At 39.2% G+C, this 13,532-nt stretch overlaps 1 protein-coding gene and 1 long non-coding RNA gene across 8 annotated transcripts in view; one reads left to right on the top strand and one right to left on the bottom strand.

Annotated features, from left to right (window-relative positions):
• CEP112 (centrosomal protein 112) overlaps nt 1–13,532 on the bottom strand; it is a 183,242-nt gene that overhangs the window by 24,341 nt on the left and 145,369 nt on the right. The window lies entirely within an intron of this gene.
• LOC104146771 (uncharacterized) lies at nt 159–6,083 on the top strand. Its single transcript, XR_694765.2, has 2 exons — nt 159–408; nt 4,433–6,083. It is a non-coding gene; the product is annotated as an uncharacterized lncRNA (long non-coding RNA).

Genomic DNA, 13,532 nt, shown 5'->3' on the forward strand with positions numbered 1-13,532 from the left:
GTTGGCCTGAGAACAAAGAAATGAAATGTTTTGCTTTCCAGCCCAGATATCCTACACTTTGAAAAGCACTTAAAAATGTAAATGAGATAATAAGCTCTGCTGCAACAATGTGGGTGAATTACAGCTCTATGAAAGGAACATTCATCTGATTTGTTTATACAAACGGAAAGGTTCCTAAAATAAAATAATATTGTAAATGTTTTGGTCACATATGACACTGAGAGACACGAGGCTGACGGAAGAGAAGAGGGATGGTTCTGAGCGTACGCCCCTGCGGTGGAGCTCTCAGCTGGCGGCGCCGCGGGGCTCGGGGACTGCAGCTAGCCCTCCGCTGCCGCGGGGCCACCCGAAGCTTTGGGACGCGGTGCGATAGGAAAGGAGAGATAAACAGCTGAACTTCGTTTCCGGGTAGGCACTTTTTTTTTTTTCGGTATTATTCTATTGTGGCTCAATTATCAACCAATGAAATGTTTAATTAAGTTTTATTTTGAAACGTACCCTGCCGACGGTAACTAAGAGCACCTTGGAGACAGCAGAGTAGCACGTGGGGAGCTAGTGCAAGATTTGGCCTGCGTAGCTCTCAGAGGCACTGGGATGAGGCACGAAACCAGAGGAATTCAGCCTGAATTCAGCACCTTCGGGGTGCCAGACCAAGGCTGCAAAGGGTTTTTTTTCCCCTTAACTTGTAAAGAATATAGCTTTGACAAGGAGCCATAGCGAGACGAAAAGGTACGATGCCAGTATTACAAAATGCATTTCAGGGCAGGAATAAACGTTTAGCATTAGTTACACGGCTTAATTTAAATCAACTGAAAGCTGGTTAAGAAAAAGATTTTAAGAAGCACAGGAACAAGTATGAAATGGGAATATATGAAGCATTTATTCCCTAATATATGAAACCTGATTTGATTATTCTTTAACCACAGGACATTGTAGAAAAGAAGTGTCAGATTCCCTGAAAGAAAATTCAGTTCTGGAAGGATTAAATAAACAGAAAACATTACTGTTTTGAAATACTACTGATCACTATGTGAAAGCACTGTACTTACAAGCTTGTGATACTTCTTCTTCTTCAAACTCAAACAACTTCCTACTTTTAGAGAGCTCCTGAGTGTAGATGGGGCTTGATCCCTGCCCCCATCAAAATCAATGGCACATCTGGGATCACTGCGATCCTGGTATATTTGTCTCCGTGGTACCGAGAGCTGGGGAGACACGTACCAGGAACGGAAAATCTTCTAAAAATGTTAAAGCCCCAATATATTTTTCATCTTGAAACTAAAAGTGTCAGTAGGAAAGTCATTACTCATAATGATCAGATTATGTCACATAATGGCATATTCTCTTTTTTTATATATATTTGTAATTTTTATTGGCTGTAAGACCTACTCTGCATACACAGATGTGCACCAGTATCAAGAAGAGACCTCAGTATCTACAACCAGTACAGAGTAATGCTACTAATAAAAGGTAATAATAGCTAGCATTTTTCATCTTCAAAGAAGTTTTCAAACATTACCAAATGAATATAATTAGTTAATGAAAGATGCAGTAATAAAAGCTACCATAATTACCTACTGTAGTTTTAATTGTCTCCTTACTAATGCCCACAGAAGAAGGCTTCCACTTTACATCCTCAAAACATGTGCCAACAATAATTCTGAATACAGACCCCTCTTTAAGTGTCTACTAAATTCATATTACATCCATTGATGTGTTTTCTCTTCCCCCATCATGTGAAGAAAACCTCACTCTGGAAGTTTAAAGAAAATCTGTGTGAACGTTAACAAAACTAAAAGAATTTTTGTTCCACAAATATAACTGGAGAATGCTTTAAAATTATGTCAAAGAAACATTCAATCTTGAGCACAATTATCTCCCCATGAAGCTGTAAATACAGTGTCTTAGGACAGGGCACAAACTTATCCTTTATAGTAGATGGTCTCACAATATACAGAATCAAATGCAACTCTTTATTTACAAACAGCAGGGCAAGTATCCCATCAAAATTAATCATAGGTTTTTATTCTCCAACTAATGTTCTCCACTCACACTTTAAAAAAGTGATTGTCATTTTTGTTAAAATGCTTTATGATGAGCAAGCATGTCTGGGTTTATTACTACCAAAAAAAAAATTGGGAAAATGTATCTACAAAGATCACTGGTGTAACTCCACCGGTCAGAGCAAAAAAAAAAGTGTATTTTTTGGAAGCAACATACTGATGTTTGAGCCAAATTGTTGGTGCATAATCAGTGCTTTCTGTTCTTGCCCACTGGCATCACCATTATACCTTGGACACCAGTTGTCTTCTGCTCTACACTCCAACGCACGACTCTGAAAACATCCTTACTTAAGTTCTCTCTTGTTTTTGGTGCAGAGCAAAGGAAATCTTATGGTTTTAACCTAATACATATGTTTGCTGTTCACATATGGCAAAATTCCTTTCTGGTGGGAACTTTTTCCCTGTTGTTGCAACACACTACATATCCAAAAAGTCTCCTTTGATGTTGAACTATTGCTCCGCTGCTCATTATGCTACTGATTCAATATGAAAGGCAAAATTTCTGTGGTTTTGGTTAAAACAATAGCTTTATTTTTTGCAAACCAAGCTTACCACAACCTATATGCAGGGGCCAACAGAAAAATAAAATATCTCTATTATTTTCCACAAAAAATAGGTACAATGTTTGGTAACTGAACTTATTCTTCCCTCTTACAGGTAACGTTACAATTGCTATTATGACTGTACAGAAAATCTGCATTTTATTGCTCCAGAGGGAGAGAAATTAAAACACCTTAAGCAGAACTTTACATTTCTTGAACACTTTCCTTCCAGTGACCTCCTAGCCTCTTACCATCATTTAAATTTCATTATCTGTGTGAAACTGCTAATAACTATACATGGGTGGGGAGAGGAAGTCTGATTTGTCCAGTGCCCTACTAAGCAATGACAAAACCGCAGAAATAATCTGGGAACCTTCATGCTTAACATACGATGCTAACCACTAGGCACTATTTCATGAATAGTGAACATTAATTCCAACATGAAATACAAATGCAAATTTTAATATCACTTTAAAGATGTCACTAAAAGTGATAGCTCCTCGTTTTCTGTTACCACTATGAAAAAAGTGTCTTTGGTCAGGAATCAGATAAAAGGGGTAACTTTCAAGAAAGCCAAGAATTACTCAGCTCCCACTTAGACTAACGTAAACTTCCATATGCTGAACAACTTTGGAAATCTGGCCCACTTTGCTGTATTTCAAAATGAGAGCGGAGATCTTGCAAAACTAGCCCAAGCTGTGGGTTTTGCTCACTAAGCAAGTTCAAGCAGGGCTCCTTTTGGAGCCGGTCTATACTGCTTTGAAATGTGCCAGCAGGAGATGCCACGGCGAAGTACAAGAACTTCTGCCCTTCAGGCAGCGTGGGAAGAAAGGAAGAGGCTCAGGAAGGAAGGGAATAATTTAAGTCTAGGAGCAAAACTAAGTCTCTCTAGCAGCAGTGAAAAATTTTGCACGTAGGTCACCCACAGAAAAGAAACGCATTCAAACGTTTTTTCCAGCGGGGTAGGAGCTAACGGTATGCTATTTTCGCTTTTCACAAATCATATGCAAGGGACTGATTGGCAGTGTATTAGATACTTTGGCTGCTGAGTAGATCATCAGTATTAGCTCCTGAGCAGTCCATTAAAACTAGTCCATCAGACTCCACCTGGAAACATGAAGAATCGGTGTCTCCAGGAGATTCCTTGTGGGCTGTCAAGATTGTCCATATTGCATATGGTTTTCTCCTTTCTTCCTGATGTTCTTTCAAGATATCACTGTGAGTGCTTTGGGCATTTTCTGTAAATCCCTGGTTTAGCTGACCAAAGCTTTTGGACCATTTTCTGCAAAGTACATAGCCAGGTATCCAGGAAAACATACTGACAGTACCAGCAGAGTTATTCACGGGCTTAAAAGCAGGCAAGGCCCTAAGCATTTTGCTGAGCCAGGGCTTCACAGCAGTGCACTATAAATTGAATCTATTTGAAATGCAAAGGATGCAATAAAATAGCGTAAGTCCTGAAAAGATAAAAATTCAAACAAAACAGCAATATACATTGTAAAGTTAGGCATTTTTTCAGGAGGAGCAAAGGAAGGAACTGTTTTCACTTTATTTTTGTAGTGGCACAGGTGATAGGAGAGGGGGAGGGAGGCAAGGTTCAAAGAGTAGTAATAAACTTGCTTTCATCTATTTTTCTCAGCAAACCACAAAAAGCAACAAGCAGTTGCCATGTGGAAGCATTGTTTTGTCTCTTACCCGAAAGTTTTAGGGCCATGGGGATGAAGTCATTCTGAAAGCCTGTCTACTCAGAAGATTTACTCTAATACTTGCCTAGAGTATTTAGGCAATATGCTCTAAAACTAGCTTTTCCTTTCCTCTGGCCTACAGGGGCTTCATGGTCAAGGGTGCCCGTGGGAACGCAGAGGGCAAAGATTCCGAAAGGAGAGAACTACTGCACCGTCTCCCCCTTTCACTCTCCGAGGTGTAGACAGAAACACCAATGTCTCATTTGCTAGATAAAACGAATCTTTTAAACCCAAAGATACCATGACATCTGAAGCATACACGTATGAAGGAAAAGTTCAAAACTTCCATTTTAAACCACTTAGAAGGAGAGGATTTACCACGATTCTGTCTAATGTTCAGCTGACGCATTGTCAAAAACATTTATCACACAAGCTTTTGAAGTTTCTTAGCTCCCCCCGAGTTATTAAAACTTGAACTGCAGAGTTTATCAACCTCAAAGCCCACACACATTAGGCATTTTAAGTCAACCTTTCAGTTTGATTTCAAGACTATTATATAAAATAAAACACTCTCAATCAGGTTAATGTCTGACACGCTGTATGATAACGTTGAACAGGCATAACTGTTACGCCCGATGGATCCGTAAGACAATTTTCATTTCCTAATTTGCTTTTTATTAAACACTTCACAAGCAACGGAAACCGCAAGGAGTCTGCCATCCTCATAGTAGTTTTTTTGTGAAGACCTTCAAGATTTTAGACAACTTCTTGAATTTTTGATGCTATGCTGTAAGAACGTCTACAATGTTGGATATGCTGTGCTCGTAAAAAACTGCTTTTGGGAATACAAATTAACTAGCAAAACATCTGTTTTGCTACCTGCTGTATGCTTGCTAACAGTTCTGAAAAAACAAACACCAGGGGCTCCATCAGGATTTCCTGCAACGCTTTCGAGGGCATCTGACTCACGATAAAGCATATTTATCAATCACTTGCTGAACAAGGCAGTCTTCTCACTGCCAGAGGCTTCATTCCAAAATAAGTTTATCACCAAACTGCCACTTTAAGTGGGTGTGCTGAAACTTTACACCTGGAGACGGCAATCGGCAGCTTCAGTAGACCCGCACTGCTCTACAAATGTCGTCTTAAAGCACATTCCTTGTCACAGACGCATGAAGACTCGGTAATATAAACATTTCTAATAGGCTTTATGAAACATCTTATTCTGCTATGCTCCTTTTAAAAGTAAATATTAAAGGCTCAGATATTTTCAGTCAATAGGCTAATACAATTCCCAGTACAAATAAAAGAAAAGGATGTATTTTGTGCAATGCACAAAAACCAAACCAGCAGACTCCACGCTATTGCTTGAAGAAATGCTTGGATTCTCCCTACTGCAGTAGAAGTAGTCCCTACCGGATAAAATAATACATATTTTCTTACACGCTCGCAAAGAAAGATATCTAATAATGTCTTTATACCTTTTCAAAGAAACCTTAATCAATAATATGAACTCACAAGGCAAACCACTGCTTTTCGAACTGAACAAGAGCTAGCTTGACTCAACAGCGCCCACACATTCGATGCACGCGAGACGTGAGAGGCAGCAAAGTAGTATCTTCTAAAAGTATGTCTGCAAGCCAAAAATGGGATGATTCTTGACAGTGAAGGATGCACACTTGGAAACTTAGAAATTCTTTTATTCGAAGTCTTTAACGACCTCCACCCCAATCACATTAGCAACAAGCCATGATAATGCAATTGCTCCTATTTAAATAAATGTGTGAAAATGAGCATTTTTGAAGCTTGACTTTTTTTTTTTAATCAAATTGAGATGAAGCTCATTTACTTAAAAAGAAAAAATGAAAAAGCACATCCTCTGCAGCTGGTCAAACAGACTATGAGGCTTTAATCTCACTAGCCTGAGGAAAACGAAAACTGTTTTCAAGTATCCGTTTTATAGAGTATCGAATTCATACTTTTTTAAAGCCATACAAACATGACTGATCAGAACTTCATCCCAGAATATTTCTGCTCTAGGTAATCATATGAGGTCATGGCAGAGATACTTGCTGTCATAATGCCAACTTTCTAAAATCTTTTGTTAAGTTCATATTTTTTTTTAATTAGATATGGAAAAGATCTATTTTGGCTTGTTTAGAAGTTTCTCCTCACATTTTAGAGCTCTAGAATACTAATGCAAAATGTTTTAGATACATACATACATACATAGCAAAGAATAGCGTAAAGCTCCACAACTTACATAAACCTCTCTGACAACTTTTTATTCAAAATATAGCTATACTCTAATTCCCGCATAACTCATATTCTGGGAATATCTGCCATTCTATTCCTTTAGGTCTAAAGTAATCTTTTTGCTGAACTGGAATCATTAATTAAATATTATGAACTTGTGTGGCTTAAATTTACTGGCCACGCTTCCCTTAAAAGCAATTGTCTAAAACAAACATTTGGTTTGTATTCCATACATACAAAAAGAAAAAGGCGGTCATCCGTATCTTGTATTTTAATGGCTTGTCTCATGCCAGTTCTCTATAACTTGAACTGCCATACCTTTTAAACACTAACGGAGTCTCAGTGCAGAAGGTGTAAAGCTTTTAAAGAGGCAGCTGAAGCAGATTCAAATATTCCCAACGGTGAAGAATTTCCCCGTCCACTTCGGCGGCGAGACTGGTCAGAGCCACGCCAGGCTGCTCGCATCACTAAGGCCTGATGCGTTTCAGAGGAATTTTGGCCTGCAAATTTTCAGCTAACTCTGCACCCCTTAAAGCTAGCTGGGGTAAGATCAAAACGAGAGGCTCAGTTGGTAGAGATCACTGAAGGAAGGCTCACTGCAATAAGCAATTGCTTGGCTGAACTTAAAACAGAAACCCTACGTTCGATCTCGTGACACTGATAATTTCACAAAAACAGGTAACAAATTAGGTGTAATGTGTATGCAGGAAAACTAGGAAGAGGATGAGAAGGAGAAAAAAAAACAATTGCTTTGTCTCAGATATATTCTTCTGGGGGATATTGAGAGCTCTTATCACAGTTGTGACAAAACAGATCTGATTTCAATGGAGTTTTGCTTTTTCTGGTAAATTTTGTTCCGAGTTGGTTTTGAGCTCAAAGATGGCTGAAAGACTGTGCTAATTCAGTTAGCTGATCTTTCTGTAGTTGCAGAAAACTCTTGTGCAGAAATACACAGACATGAGGGGAATCTTTGGTGCCACTAAGCAGGTTTTGTTGATCTACTTGTGAACCTAACTAGCATCCACAAGATATCCCTCTGCTTTTCCTTTCAAGGAATTCCCCAAGCATCATGACAAGGCAATTAAAATACTCCTGAAGGTCCATTCTCTCACCTCCCAATAACCAAGTGAGTAGCTTAAGCATCAGTGCCACTTACAGGTAGAAATGTGGCTTCTGATACATTACTGAAGGGCTGAAGATTGTTTGGTCTACTTGCTGCCCCAGTGCCTGGCTGAAATGCAATTTACAGGGAGAACAAAGATGAAAGGATAAAGGATGACAGGATAAAGAAAGCCCAAAGGTATGTCAGAAGTGGTACCTTTCTGCATTACTCCACTGCTCTGTACAGGCACTTCTGGAGCCTCTATTAGCCTTTATTCCTCAAGTGGCCAGAAGCAGATCTGGATTTACTTTGGCCATTTTTAATTCTACATATCTTTCACATTTTTAAGACCGAGTTCCATTTATTTTGTTGATACTAGTAGGGCTATTTTTCCCCTATGAGAAATTAACTTGTCAATAATTATAAATATATAGATACCACAGAAAACAAAGATCTAGTCTGGTCGCAATATACATGCCTTCATCTGCCTGATCTTCTAAACTCTGTTACTCCAACCCACAATATCTCCATGCATTGCCAAGTATAAAACAACTACTCTTAGGTGTGCCCAAGGAGGCCATCTGATATTAGGGAAAAAAAAACAATAGAGAGATATTGAAAAGGAAGGATGACCTCAAATGGATGAAAATCACTTCTGGACACTAATCTTTCAGAGAGGATAGATTTAGACAACCTACAAGGGAGCTGAATTTGAAAAATATATCAGTATAATATAAAAATATTCTCAACAGTAACTGTATTGGACTAGAGGACAATGTTAAGCCATCATAGTGCTTTCACCTTGAACGCTATATGTATTTTCAGCTCTCACCATCTCAAAAAGATACACTAGACCCAGAACCAGTACAGTTATAGCAACAGGGAACAACTTCCACATAAAGGATTGAATACACTAGAAACTTCTTACCAAGGCTGAAGAGTCTTAAGGAAGGAGATTACAGAAGTGTAAGCACTCCACAGCAAATGAACAGGGAATGGTTGTTTTTTTTCAAAACTAGGGCTATGACATGAAACTAGGAGTATGACATGACACACAGTGCAGCTATGGCCTCAGAGCATGGCGGGTGCTAAGGTTGCAAGGTTCGAAAAGCAACCATAGAATAAAAGTCCATCACAGCCTATTAAATGCAGACATCACCTCGGGCTCAGGGACTCACCTAACCAACTTGCTGGAGGATGGGGGAGTATACTGAGGAAATGTCACTAAAACTTCATCCTGTTCCTACACTTCTTCCTGGGCATCTGTTATCAGATACCATGTTCCAGAAAACTGAGCCAGACGGACCTTTGCTTTGAGCCAGCACAGCCAATTCTGTTTACCTTAAGCCCTAAGACAATCTTTGCAGTTTATCTCTTTGCAGTTTATCTGCTATAGGACTTTCAAGCCTCTGAAGGATTAGTGTCAAATTCCAATACCTCCAGTACACCAAAATCATCACCCAAAATGCTCTGAACAAGAAAAACGTCCCGGATCATTGTCTTCTGGTTTCAGAAATGCTGGATTAGACCATTTCTATGCAGGTAGAAAATGCTTCAAGGGTTAGAACATCTCAGCAACTCTTGATCAAAACCTGTTTGGCACGTCTAAAAAGAAGGAAGGCTCTTTTCATTTTCTCTTACTTTTTTACATGTAAGTAGTTTCAAATATTTTTATATAGATGACATTTTTAAAATGAAAAAGCATTAAAAGTAACAGAAAACAGATCAAGTTCTAAGGTCCCACCAGCTTCTCATTTGTGCAGTTCCATACTAACCTTCTCTCATTAGACCTGCACAGCACAAAGAGCAGGGCTTTCCCACCGCTTCCTGCACACTAGAAAATTTCTCCTTACATAAATGAGGCATAAACTGCAGGAAAAACAATATACAATGCACTACTGAAGAACTAAGAACTCTAGTATTGTTAAAGCTGCATAAATCTTGATCTAGTTTTAGGATCTGATAAGGAAGCACAAATAAGCTTGTCCTCACCAACAGCAAGCTAAAGGAGGAGAAGGCACAGAAGCCATGAAGTGTTGGATTATTAGAGAGGCATGCTAGCAACTGAATTCACAACTGTACCAAACTCCACCTGTAAATGCACATTTTGTAGGATTCAGGAAGGAGAAGAGACCTGGTAGAGGACAGTGGAAAGGAAAAAGCAGGATGTAAAATAACTCAGGCCTCACAGCATTCTTTGCTCATCAATCACTCCACGTTCTTCTGTGTTCTTCTTGTTTTTAGGATTTACACAAACATAAGTGTTATTCTGGTAAGAGTAAAAAACTATCACATATGAGATGCCCGTCACTGCTTAGAACATAGCTGTGGTCAAAGGCGTTTCCAGGTATGCAGACATCACAGTCCACTGATACGATTCAAACTATTACACAGTCGTTAGTAATTGCTGTTTTACCCTGCTGAAGCAAGTGCAAAACTGCAAAGGACACTAACTATATTAACACTAGAAATAAAAACTTAATAAATTTAAATATAACCCTATACAAAAGACAACACTTTATCTGAATCCAGGCAGAACCTAGATTCAAGTCGACTGCAGCTCTGGCTTGGTCCAAACTAGGCAGGTGTTCCTGCAGGTATCTAACGTTTGGTAGCCTGGATTTTTATTTATATAGTTTCATTCTGCCACTCCCAAGCCTATTAGTAAGCAAACAAACTCACTTTTCATGTTTAGTTTTCTCTTGCTTGTACTTTCACCCCGTCTTACAGTAATGAACTTGGAACACAGCACGAGCACAGACAGCACCTGGAGGCTTTTGGCATGCATGCAGCGGATAGGACAAATCACCTATGGGCATCATCCCTCTCTAAATAAGCACATTCTCTTCCATGTGTTTCTTCGAGTTTAAGGATTCGTTTGGTGGAAGGGTGGATGCTGGATAGTGTAGGGAGTCAGGCTGGCCACAGGAAGAAAATGGACCAAGCTGGAGCATGGTAGACCCACACACAAGTCCCTGAACAGTCAAATAGAAAATGCACAGAAAACCATTAGAGTGCTTCAGGCTTGAACACCTTTTCCATGGTTCTAATACAAACAATATGTCCTTTTAATGAAATCACAGTGCTGCACTCCCGAGACAGTACATTTCAGAAGACTGGATGAATCTGGACTAGAATTGTTGCCCTTTCAGTAAGATGGCCGATTTTACACTTCTCAAAACTACCACATATCTGTATGAAGTTCAGGTGTCGATACGTCCCAATTCCGTCTTCCCCAGGACATGGGACTGTTTTGTTTTATCCTGAACTGGTTCTAGAAGGACTTCATGTCATTCTTTTTTGATTCACAAATGATCTGACAGTCACAGTTTTTCAGGATATGATCAAGTGATGCTCCTCTTCCTCTCCACACAACAGGTATTATTCCTTGACAATGAGGAAAATCCAGTGCAAAACTGAGCTGGTGGCTTTATGGCACATCTCAAGAGGGGAACCAAAAGGTGCATTGAATATTTTGTGTTCTAAGGCCAACATGGACAGGTTTGAAACCATGATCTCATGGTATGCTGGGCCAGGAAAACAGCATATTCAGGGTATAGGTTTCCAGCATGAAAATACGCGTGAGGTGAGCTGATGTGACTCTCTTCACCTGCCAGCAATCCCAGCAGAAAAATAAACAAGTTCTGGAGATGAGCTCCTGCTGGAGGCAAAGGAGGAACCATACAAAGAGTTGCCCTGACCTGTGAGGAACTGGCCTCTTTGCTTTGAACTTCAGTAGATCTTAATGAATTCTTTGTAACTGGAAATCTGGGTTTTTCATGGTAGATATATTTCTCTTGAGGTGCCAAATGTAGGAGACATATTCAACATTAGAAATACAAATCTGGGGTCTCATGATTGGCTGGCCAAGCTGGTGAAAGCTGTTCCGACAGGTATGTTCACTATTACTTCTGCAGATAACTGTTTTTACTGTATGAGTGGAATAGGTGCATGTATGAACATATGAACATGCAACAGTGAAGAAAGATTTGGCTTCAGATTAATCAACATACTGACTTAACCAAAGTTCTTGACTTCAGTGCTGTGAAAGCCTACACTTAAAATAGGCAGAGACACAGTTTTGGTAACGGAAGAAGTCAAAAAATGGTTATGTCAGAGGACAAAGGTTCCTGTGGTGCTTAACTGACCTCTGTTTCATTGCTCTTTCAGGCCTCTCTCATACGGTGGTTGTGAAGGGGACTGGTGTAAAGAAACTCATTTAGAGCCCTAAGTTTTGTCCTGCAGGCAACACTTATTTCAGAGTCCTGAGAATAAATTTAGCAATACAGACCCCTGAAGAAGAACAAGCTTCAGCCTTGAGTCCCCAGCCTTCTCTACACATGTTTTAAAGGATCAAAAAAGTAAATACTTGAAAACAAGACTTTCTCTGAAAAATAAATTTAATCCTGTTCACCACTGAAGACAGTCAACACAGCCTGGATGGTGCACAAATCAGTAACGACCAATCATTTTTAGTGAAAGCATCCCAAACTCCAATGCAAGATGGCCTGTGCACAGTAAGTGCAGAATCCATGTGTAAAAGGCTCAAAGAATAAATCTATTATTTATAAAACTAGTCTAGTTTTTAATCTTCTTATATACCCTTGTACTATATGAATACATAGAAAAAGTTTTGTTGAACTGCAAGGCATAAAGGCGGACCAGGCCTAAACAAAAGTGTTTATAATACAAATTTTCTTGGAAAAAAGGGGCAAAATGAGATATGCAGGAATATAATTTTTTCCATTTCTGGACTTTAGTGCTAATTTGGCTGCTTATAGTAAAAGAAATATCCATTGAAGGGCAAGTCAAACCAATTTCCCTTAGGATGGAGGTATCCCAAAATTTATCTGAGCTTATTATTATTAGTGCCTAGACATTCTTTAAGTGGATGAACTGCTTTATTCTGGAACCACTTCAAACCACAAAACTGGCTGATAATAACATTCAATGAAAATCATCTGGTTCCTCAAGAAAAAGAATAGCTAAATACTACCTCTCACGTTTTCCAACTGGGTAGAGCAGAGTGACTGACAACAGGCTACAGGGCTAAATGGGATACATTTATATCAAGGGACAGAGCTGTCACATTCTGGTGACAATATTTGTTCCTTTCACCTCTTACATAGAGAGACGAAAATGCCACTTCTGTTAAGCACGAAACTGTGAGAAAGTCAGCGCCAGAACTCACAAATATTTAATTTGTGCTAATTAGAAGGACGTTCTTAAAACCCAAAACTTTACATTCGATACATACTCGTATCTTTTGATGTTGTACTTGGTGCTGCTGCACACCACTCAGGGCTTACTCAGAAAAGCAGAAGCTGGCTCCCCTGCTAGGCTGTCTGGGGGAGTTTGCCATCTGATCTACTGAATACACAGATAAAAGTCCCTGCATACTTTTTTTGCTTTTCAAGTACAGTACTGTAGCTTGGAAAGTTCCTTTATTCTCAACTCCACTGATGCAAGAAAGTGGCAGAAATATGGCAGCTTTGGCTGCTTTCCTTTAATATTTCTTTGTAACTCATCCTTTAATGCTAAGGAACAATAGGTAATTTTCATTTTGTATGGAAAATAACACTATATTTATAAAAAATAAAGACAATAGCTTCCAGAAGTGATAAGAATGCTATTGACCACCTGATTCTACTGTTACCCTTTCTTTAAATACTGGTAACTAGTTATTCTGTAGAGGTATCACGTTTCTACTGCTACTTTTAAAAACAACAACAACAACAATTATTATGAAAAAATTACTACCTTCACACACACAAAAATGCCAACAATTTTGGCAGGAGCACTTTCATGTATAAAGCTGAAATTGAAGGTGACTCTTCCCTGCTGGTATCCTTGGAGCAGCCAGCACCACGATTAGTACAGAAAG

The sequence above is a fragment of the Struthio camelus genome, chromosome 19 (assembly GCF_040807025.1).
Source record: "Struthio camelus isolate bStrCam1 chromosome 19, bStrCam1.hap1, whole genome shotgun sequence".
Taxonomy (NCBI): domain Eukaryota; kingdom Metazoa; phylum Chordata; class Aves; order Struthioniformes; family Struthionidae; genus Struthio; species Struthio camelus.